The following is an 8,923-nucleotide window of genomic DNA, read 5'->3' on the forward strand; positions in this document are numbered from 1 at the left end:
AGGTAAGCTATGATTTTAATTTTATGATAAGATATGACATTTTCAATGACGCCACTGAGTGAAGAGCCGAATTTTTGTGATTTGCTCTGGTAAGGTCCACCAACCATCACTCCAGTCCTCACGAAGGAATTACTTTGACATTTGTCGTATGTATCTTTCAGAAAATGCATGTAAGCCAGCAAAGGACATTTACGCTACTCCTGATGGGGACATCAATCAATTCCTGCAAAGACTGTCAAACACCAATTTTAATTCGAAATATGGCCCTAAAGAAACATATCCAAGTTACTTGATTTGTGTTCCTATTGATAAAAAAGTTATTAAATGTTAATTTGATAATTTGCAAAGCATTTTAGGACAAACTTTAATGATGTAATTGAATGCAACCAAGCATTTTCTATTGTCTTCCGATGTCAACACCTTTTGTTAAGCTTCAACAATAAACTGTAACCAGAGCTTTACGGTTATTTCAAATTATTATTCCTCTTGAACTGTGTGCAGAGCTATGAGTTTCAGATTTGTGCCCAACCAATCACAAGCGATTTTACAGTTGTCAGACTTGTGCCCAACCAATCACAAGCGATTTTACAGTTGTCAGACTTGTGCCCACCCAATCACAAGCAATTTTGTTTTTTGATTGGATAAACGGATAAACGCATGCTCAAACTGAGTCGGATTAAAATTGACATCTACTGATCTATATGTAGATCTGATAGAATCCAGTAAGATATCATATTCGGTTGATATTTTAGTTCACCAATCAAATCACACGTTTTATACTGCTGAAAATGAAAAGATCAACCATCATTCTGAATATGTGGTTACCAATGATAAATTCCCTCAACTTTCAGTTCAACAATTTATCTCACAGACTGTCACAAATAGTTGGACTTTATAATCCAGACATTTTATACGCTAATATTATAAAAATGGCAAAAAGGGATACTGGTAATTAGACGCTATACATGGAGCTATATTAAACTATACAGAGATAATAGTTTTAACCATTTTACTTCGTATGAGAAACTAACTCTTTCCTATCTAAAAATTGTAAAATAGATTCAGCATTCTATCTCATTTGCATGGTTCTTTTTTTCCCCAGCATATCACGATACAATGGTATCGATTTTGATGTATTTAATTATGGATAGATCATCATATGTGCTTGATCCCTTTAACGCGAGCCTCGTAATCGTTATAGCATCCAAAGGTGCTACATTTTGTCTTGCATGCAGTTAATTTTATAAGCTGGAGCAGCTGCAGATTTCTCACGTGACCTCATCACATTTCAGTCATCACTTCACACGTCTGTATCCGAAATGATATGGTCAATGTGGAGAAAATATTTTGCATGATCTTCTGAAATTTGTTTTCCTTAAACTTTTTTATCTTACATTTTCCACTGCAAAACAATCCCGTAAAACTATATTTCTCTTCATGCACTTAAAGCATAACATTATCTCTGATCAGCCAAACTAATAAGCATGCATCGATCTGTCCTAGGGAAAGCAGTGGGCATCAGTTTCTTTTAATTGTTATGACAATAAACATAAAACCAATCAACCATTCAATGCAGCAAGACTTCGCTATCACTCTCGATCTATTACCATACCATATTAAGCCGATTGATAATGGGCACTGGCGTCTCTAATTAAACATCTTTTATTTCCAACATTGTGATCGAAATTGACAAGGCACATACACAATTGTCGTATTGTAAAACCCGTGCAAGCGACCATTAATCTATTTTGGATAAATTTACAGCGTGCAAAGTAATAAAAAAGAAAGTGGTTGAAGTTCCTTTGAACAAAATAAATGCATAATTGGTATTATTAAAAGAGAAACATATTAGACGATACACGAGGAAAAGTATTTGTGTGAGTTGTTTTTATGTTCAATAGTAGAAATTGACTTTCCGGGAAGTGTATCCAGAGCAGAATATTCAAATCAAGTAAATTCAACGCTAGTTTGCGGTGGGCACGGGACCAAGTACCCATTACAAACAGATATCTGCTGTTTTATCCGAATGAAATATGGGACAGTCTTGACGGAAGACACCTGCACACGGAAACTCCTTACATTTCGCCATACCCCCAAAAATGCAAGTAGTCTCCTTTAAACTCATGTCATACCTGGAGTAGATAAATAACAAACATCAAATCTGATTACAGGCCAGAACATTTAAAGAACACTGGGACAATTTGTATGGTAAAAAGTTTCAAACATTTATTACAGTTTAAGTAACATGCTTTCAGCTTACGAATAAGTATCTTCGTTGCCTTCAAAACCTTATCAACCAAATGTTTGTTGAGCGGTAGTGAAATGTTTGAGAAAACGAGGCCAAGGTAATTTAAATCACACTGTTATTTGGGGTTATATTCGATACTTCGTTATGTCTTAATGGGCCACTATTATCGAACGATCATAACTTTAGTTTGATCAAGGTCTATATTCAGATTCTTTTTATTACAGTAATCGTGCAAATTATCTGTATTTATTTTTGTAACCCCTCAATGCTTTCTGAAAATCAAACTTTATCGTCCAAAAAGAAAAAAAAAATAAAAAAAGAAAGACAACTGGTATAATTATATGTATACATTTCACGTAGATTGTAATGATACTGCCAGATCTGCAATAAATAATGAAAATAGTTTCGGTGATAAAACTTCACCTTGCATGAAACCTACTCCATGCCCAAAATGGCATTACGAGTCGCCAAATGCGTAACACACGATTTAACCACACTGTACATAAAACCATGGGACCTGTATTATTTTGCATTTAAATATTGTCAACAAATCTTCAAGCACAAACCATTTCGGCAAACAACATTAAATATCTTATATTTTAAAATTAGCAAAAGCAGCGTCAAACCTATTACCACCTTGACTTCAATATTTATAACTCAAACAAAATTAGCGTAGGTAGCTCTCGCTCCTTTAATATAATGAATTTATGCCAAAACGTTCAGCATTACCCTGTAGTTTCGCTGTCAAGGTTTAGTTTATATGACCTTATTACAGGGTTTACAAGACCCTCGTGCCTTTTGCCACTTTTAAATTTGCACACATATAGTTGCTTAACCCTTTGATACAAGCAAGATTACTCTTCGCATGAAAATCACTATAGAAACTTGATCCATTTTGCAAGCATACCACTCACTCTACTCTCAAGCAGTTAGCTAGCCCCTTGGACGGTTGTTTCAGTTGCTGCACCTAATTTCTAAATCTGTGCTAAAACAAATTATAGAACATTGAACAAACGTCTTATTGCAACCCTCAAGTAACCGATCTATCACTTAATTAATCCTCTCATTTTAATCATAATGAATGTCAACATGCCATGCCAACGATGATGATGTGCTAATACTTACTTGTTCTTTTTGCATTTTCTTTTTATTATATATGTATGTAACGTCGCCCTTTTAGTAAGAGGGTGGTTTAATTGGATTTGGCTGGCGTTATCTAAAGGATGACCTCCCTCAATATTATAGCCCGGTGGGAGTGAAAGAAGAATAGAATTTCAACAGAGAACTGAGCGAGGATACTGGGAAGAAATAATGCAATACGAGCCCCCTTTGACAAGAAAATAACAAATTTAATCAGAACAAATTAATAACGGCAATTCCAATTTAGGTTAGATTATAACAATATAATTGAACAATTTGGGTTTATTTCATCATCATAAGGAGAGGTGAAAAAAGCGCAATGTCCACGATTGATGCGCATCACCTTCCTTCCTTTTGACCGTATATCAACGTCTCCTTGTTCATCCTTCTTAAGCTCTATGCTTTGCCCCATTCATGGACTTCCTGGTCCTTTTATTCTGACCTCGTCCTTCTTTTCCTCGGACTTCTGTCTTCAGACTGTCCCATCTCTCTCCCAGAAAGCTGTTCCTTAAAGGACAAAATTACCCCATAATTCTGTATACCTCACTCTTTAAGACGTATATAAAATTCACCCACGTTATTCAGAGCATGTTGGCTATCCACACACTGCGTAAAAACTGACTTAGTACGGAAGGACATTGACCTCGCTTCCAGCGGCAGGTCTTAAATTACCATGTGAACGTCTATCGAATATTACCGTATTCTTTTACTTGCTACTACATGTTCGATTACTATTGCATGAAATTCACAAATTGTAACTCACAGCAATCCTTAACCTACAAGATTATTAAAACATCACAAAATCAGATATAATTAGGTAATTATCGTTAACTCATGATAGTCTGTATCGTCCTAACAAACAAAGGAGGTTATTTCATATAACCTTATCAAATCCTACACATATGAATATTTGGGTCGCACGCAATCAGTCCTACCCATGAACTAATAACTGTAAAGTGTAAAGGTAAATTGCATAACAACTCTAGCATCAAAACTTTTCATGAAATCGAATAAAATAAATTGCATAACAACTCTAGCATCAACACTTTTCATGAAATCGAATAAACTAAATTGCATAACAACTCTTGCATCAACACATTTCCAGGAAATTGAATAAACGATAAATAATATGGACCTAGTCATAGCAAACACATTTACATAAAACAAACAATCAAATAATAGAATATTACGTGAAACTTATTGCTGTTCTCTTTCAGAACTTGTGCGTCCTAGCACTAATCTGTCTTTCTTTTTACAAGGCGGTCATCTGGTCCCTTTCTTGTTTAACGAGGAAAGCACTATTCTCTTTAGGCTTTCCACGGAGTTGACTACGTTTCCTCTTCCAGGAAATTTTCAGACTAAAGAATTTCGACTAAGGTCGTCACTTTAAACTCTGATTGCTCTGAAGTGTAACGCCTTAATTTATTCTGCTCAATCGTAGGCAGCGGTCCCAAATTTGTCCCAAAGAAATAATTCTTTTCATCAGGTTAGACAGCTCAGAATCTGTGAACGACCGTGCGTAACAATTTGCCTTCGAAAAAATGATAAGTGGACATAGGCTCCTACCAAGCTGTTAGGGTTGGTAGCTCAAATGTTTACTTTCTAAAGGCCGTGTTAAGATACCTCAGTCAATTTCATTGAGTTGGAATGCTGCCCCTTTGAAGTTTACACTGACATGGGGAGAGATGAACGAAGAAAGGTCGAAGTGACCCTTCACAAAGACTTTTCCGGCTTAAATGCGATAACATTTAAATGCTCTATGCATTTAACTTTAAAGTTCACTGCAATTCCAAATTCGACACAGTTTTCATCTTTAATGCCACCGTATCCTGTCGTAACTATATACCACTCAGATACGTCATCTGAAGCTAAGAAAGGCTGTTTCAAGACGGATACACATGTGTTGACGTCTGATCAAAAGCAGTCTCCAGTTGACGTCGTCAAACAGCTACTCGCCAAATATATGAAAAGAGTGACCAGATATGTTTGCATGAGATCGTTGCAGGTCATGAAGCGTGGATTAACTGTTTTATGAACCCACCTCATGAGAAAATACCGAAGTTTGAATCGGAGAAGATAATGATTTTTGGCTGAGTCTCGTTATCAAAGATTCGCCAAGAAGAAGACAATTTGAAAGTCGCAGTTGAATGTGCAGTTATCTTGTGTATTAACATTATACCAAACTGTTTAATCAAAGTAGCCTTTTAACATTAGATGGTCAGACTGAAACCTGTGCAGAGGTAGTTTGAAAGAATACACTAATGTAAGCGTTCACTAATAAAACTTTGCCGTATAGTGCACTAATATTTATAACTTCGCAAATACTCATTGTGTGCAGTATTTCTTGTTTAAGTTTGGTTGTTGGAGTTTATCTTTCAATTTTGTTTTTTTCTTGTTTGCTTTTCCTCGTTTTTTTTTCTTTGGGCCTTTATCTCTTGTTTTTCTTTCTTCCTATATTTTCAATTCTATGCTAAAATACGAAGGGTTTTACCTTTAATCTGCGATGAATAGCTTATATTGTGCTGGTGTGCCGTTTGAAGGGTTTATCTTCCTTGGTTTTCTTTGGTTGGAAAGATTTAGTTGCCATTTTTTTCTTACCGAACATTACTATTTGCATGTTTGGAACTTTACTGTTTAGGCCACTCTGATGCTGACATTCCGTTACACTCTTGTACATGTTTACTTACGTACTTTCCACCACCTTTTCTTAACAAAAATAAATGCTTCTCGTGTGGCAATTATCCACGACGTAAATGTGTAAGCGAATAATGCACTGGTATAAATGCGCCATGTGAACACGCTATGACCGCGGAAGTCTAGAAGGAAGCCTTGGATGTAATTCGCCGCCAGTAAGAACTATGGTCAGGTACTACTTTTGTCACATGACACAATATGGCGACGGAAGGAGAGAAGCTAAAATCACCATTTGAACACTGGCGGCCTCTTCTGTTGCAACACACACGATGCAATCACAATATATCCGTCACATTTAAGTATATTCCTATAACAATATCTAAAATTATTTCTGTTGTTGAAGAAAATGAACAAGCGTTGTTCCGTTTGCCCAGACAGCTTACCACTAATTTGCTAAACGCTTTCATCGAATCTTGCTTGCATTTTTCATAGCAGATATTTTGGGGTTTTTTTACGGTTGGCCGAAACCATTTCATAATTTTATTTTTTTATTTTATATTCCAAAATGTAAATACATATTTTTTCTACATGTATATCTGCGTACGTGTGTCTGTATATGTATTTTGTCTAGCAAATTCCACACACCGAATGTCGTTATCGTTGTAATTATTATTATTATTAGTAGTAGTAGTTGCTGTTGTAGGGTTTAACGCCATTTTTCAGCACACGATAGGCTGGCTATACATGGCGGCCAGTATTAATGGTGGAGGAAGAACCCTGGAAAACCCCGGAAAGAACCACCGACCCACGAGAAGCTACTGGCAAGCTTTCTCACATACCCACATTAGCCGAATCCGAGACTCGAACCCACGCAGACAGAGATGAGATGGCAGTGATCCGTTACGGACAGCGCTTTAGACCACTCGGCCACTCGGGGCCCCTAGTAGTAGTAGTAGTAGTAGTATTCGATCAAGATTGTTTATGTGCACTGTACAACAAAATCGTAAGTACCAGGAATATATTGTTATCTCCAAAATTTATGTTCTACACAAGATTGCTGTACATACTCGGTTTAATCCATCTTATAAAATAAATCATCACCGACTTGAAAAAAATTACAGACCAGTCTTTATTCACACAATAAAGACGATACCAGTATTAGTCAGTTGCTCAGTTCGCCAGGGTCAAAAGAGAGCCGGCTCATGTGAGAGGCCTGTGACGAACAGACTATGGCTACTCTTTGTGACCCATAAACCAAAACTTCACCTGCCCTTACAAATACGTTTTGAATACTGAGTGACACTTGACCTAATAAAAAAGGGATGTAACTCATATCTTTCCTCAAAGACGAAACTTTCCGTCAGAGCTTGATTTCACACGCAAATAGACGAGGTAACTCTATCTCTCACACTGGCACTAAGGTGACACCTATTTCTGCTGCGTTGACATAACTACTTCTCCCACCACCCAGCAAACAAATTGATATGACACTCAACCTTAATGATAACAAGTGCCTCGCTTTCGAATTGGATATATTGACACACTTGAGTGTTGTCAACGCAACTGGTGTTACTAATAATAACCAGATAAGGAATGTTTGCGCATCGAATCACATGGTGATCGTTTATCGAAACAACGCCTTCCTTCTAAAGCAAAAATTCAGTTTGCGTTGTCTGAACGGTCAATATAGTTAAACTATGGGTACAAGGGACAGTTTTTATGCACAATTTTGATGTTGTATCCACCTGCCTAATATAAAAGTTAATAAAAAAATATATTAGTGAAGTCAAAATGGTTCATATTTTTGGATAGGTATAATAAAACAAAATATAAGAATATCATTTATTTGACCTGACTAGTCAATGGAAATTCATAGAATAAAAAATGTATACACCCCAATCCCCAATTTATAGAGGCATTTTCATGCCCGAAGGTCATTGTTTGAGAACATGCAAACACAAGCCATTTCCGTAGGTGACAATTTTGAAAAACATTGTGTACTTAATAGCGTGATTGAATTCAAAATAGTTGTCATCCAGGCAGTGTTTGAGATATTCTACCTGCCTTCAACCAACCTGTCTACGAACCGCTCCGGTGTCCTAGTGGATAGAGCGTCCGCCTCGGATGCGGGAGGTCGTGGGTTCGATCCCCGACCGAGTCATACCAGAGACTTACAATAATGGTACTAACAGCTGCCTCGCTTGGCGCTTAGCATTAAGAGGTTAGTGTTAGGACTGGTCGGCCTGGTGTCAGGATAATGTGACTGGGTGGGACATCGTGCTACATGTCTGTGGCATGATGCCCCAGTGCTAGACATCACTAAAAACTGCCACACTGCAGACATCGTAGCGATATGGCTGAAAAATTGTTAAAGCTACGTTAAAAAAGACCAAATTACACATACAACTTACCAACCTGTCTACGGCTATGAGTGGCTAGCTCTGCTTCTTAACAGACTATTATTATTTCACTTGCTACTTACTGTGCAGTCACTACATGAGGTGTACATGCCTTACATCAGTTTCAAGAACAACACAAGCCGGAAACACCAAATTCGCCGGTATATCCATATATCAATTATTACACAATAATAGCTCAAAAAGTCGCACAATAGCCTTAAGTTAAAAAATTTGCCAGGGGCCTATTTACGAAACTTTTCCCCTGCCACCTATTGTGACCGCTTATGGCAGGGAGAAACCATTGTTTGCTCAGGAAACAACTGGCCGCTGAACGCAGAAGGCAGGGACCGTTACATATAGGACATTTTTATAAAACATTTGCCAGGGTGAAAATTAGTATAGCCATTGTGAGCAGATGACCGCTGCGTTAAGATGTCCGAGAGGACAGATCTGTCAGTACATTCAAAATAAATGTGGAGCAATTACTAAGATAAAAATATAT

General features: G+C 37.1%; 1 long non-coding RNA gene across 1 annotated transcript; it reads right to left on the bottom strand.

The window, feature by feature from the left end:
• Positions 1 to 3,576: 3,576 nt before the first annotated feature.
• On the bottom strand, positions 3,577 to 8,697 carry LOC149792533 (uncharacterized). Its single transcript, XR_016423297.1, has 2 exons — positions 8,505 to 8,697; positions 3,577 to 3,895 (listed from the first exon to the last, which is right to left on the bottom strand). It is a non-coding gene; the product is annotated as an uncharacterized LOC149792533 (long non-coding RNA).
• Between the last annotated feature and the right edge of the window lie 226 nt (positions 8,698 to 8,923).

This window comes from Sinohyriopsis cumingii, chromosome 9 (assembly GCF_028554795.1).
Source record: "Sinohyriopsis cumingii isolate HCF-2022 chromosome 9, ASM2855479v2, whole genome shotgun sequence".
Lineage (NCBI taxonomy): Eukaryota > Metazoa > Mollusca > Bivalvia > Unionida > Unionidae > Sinohyriopsis > Sinohyriopsis cumingii.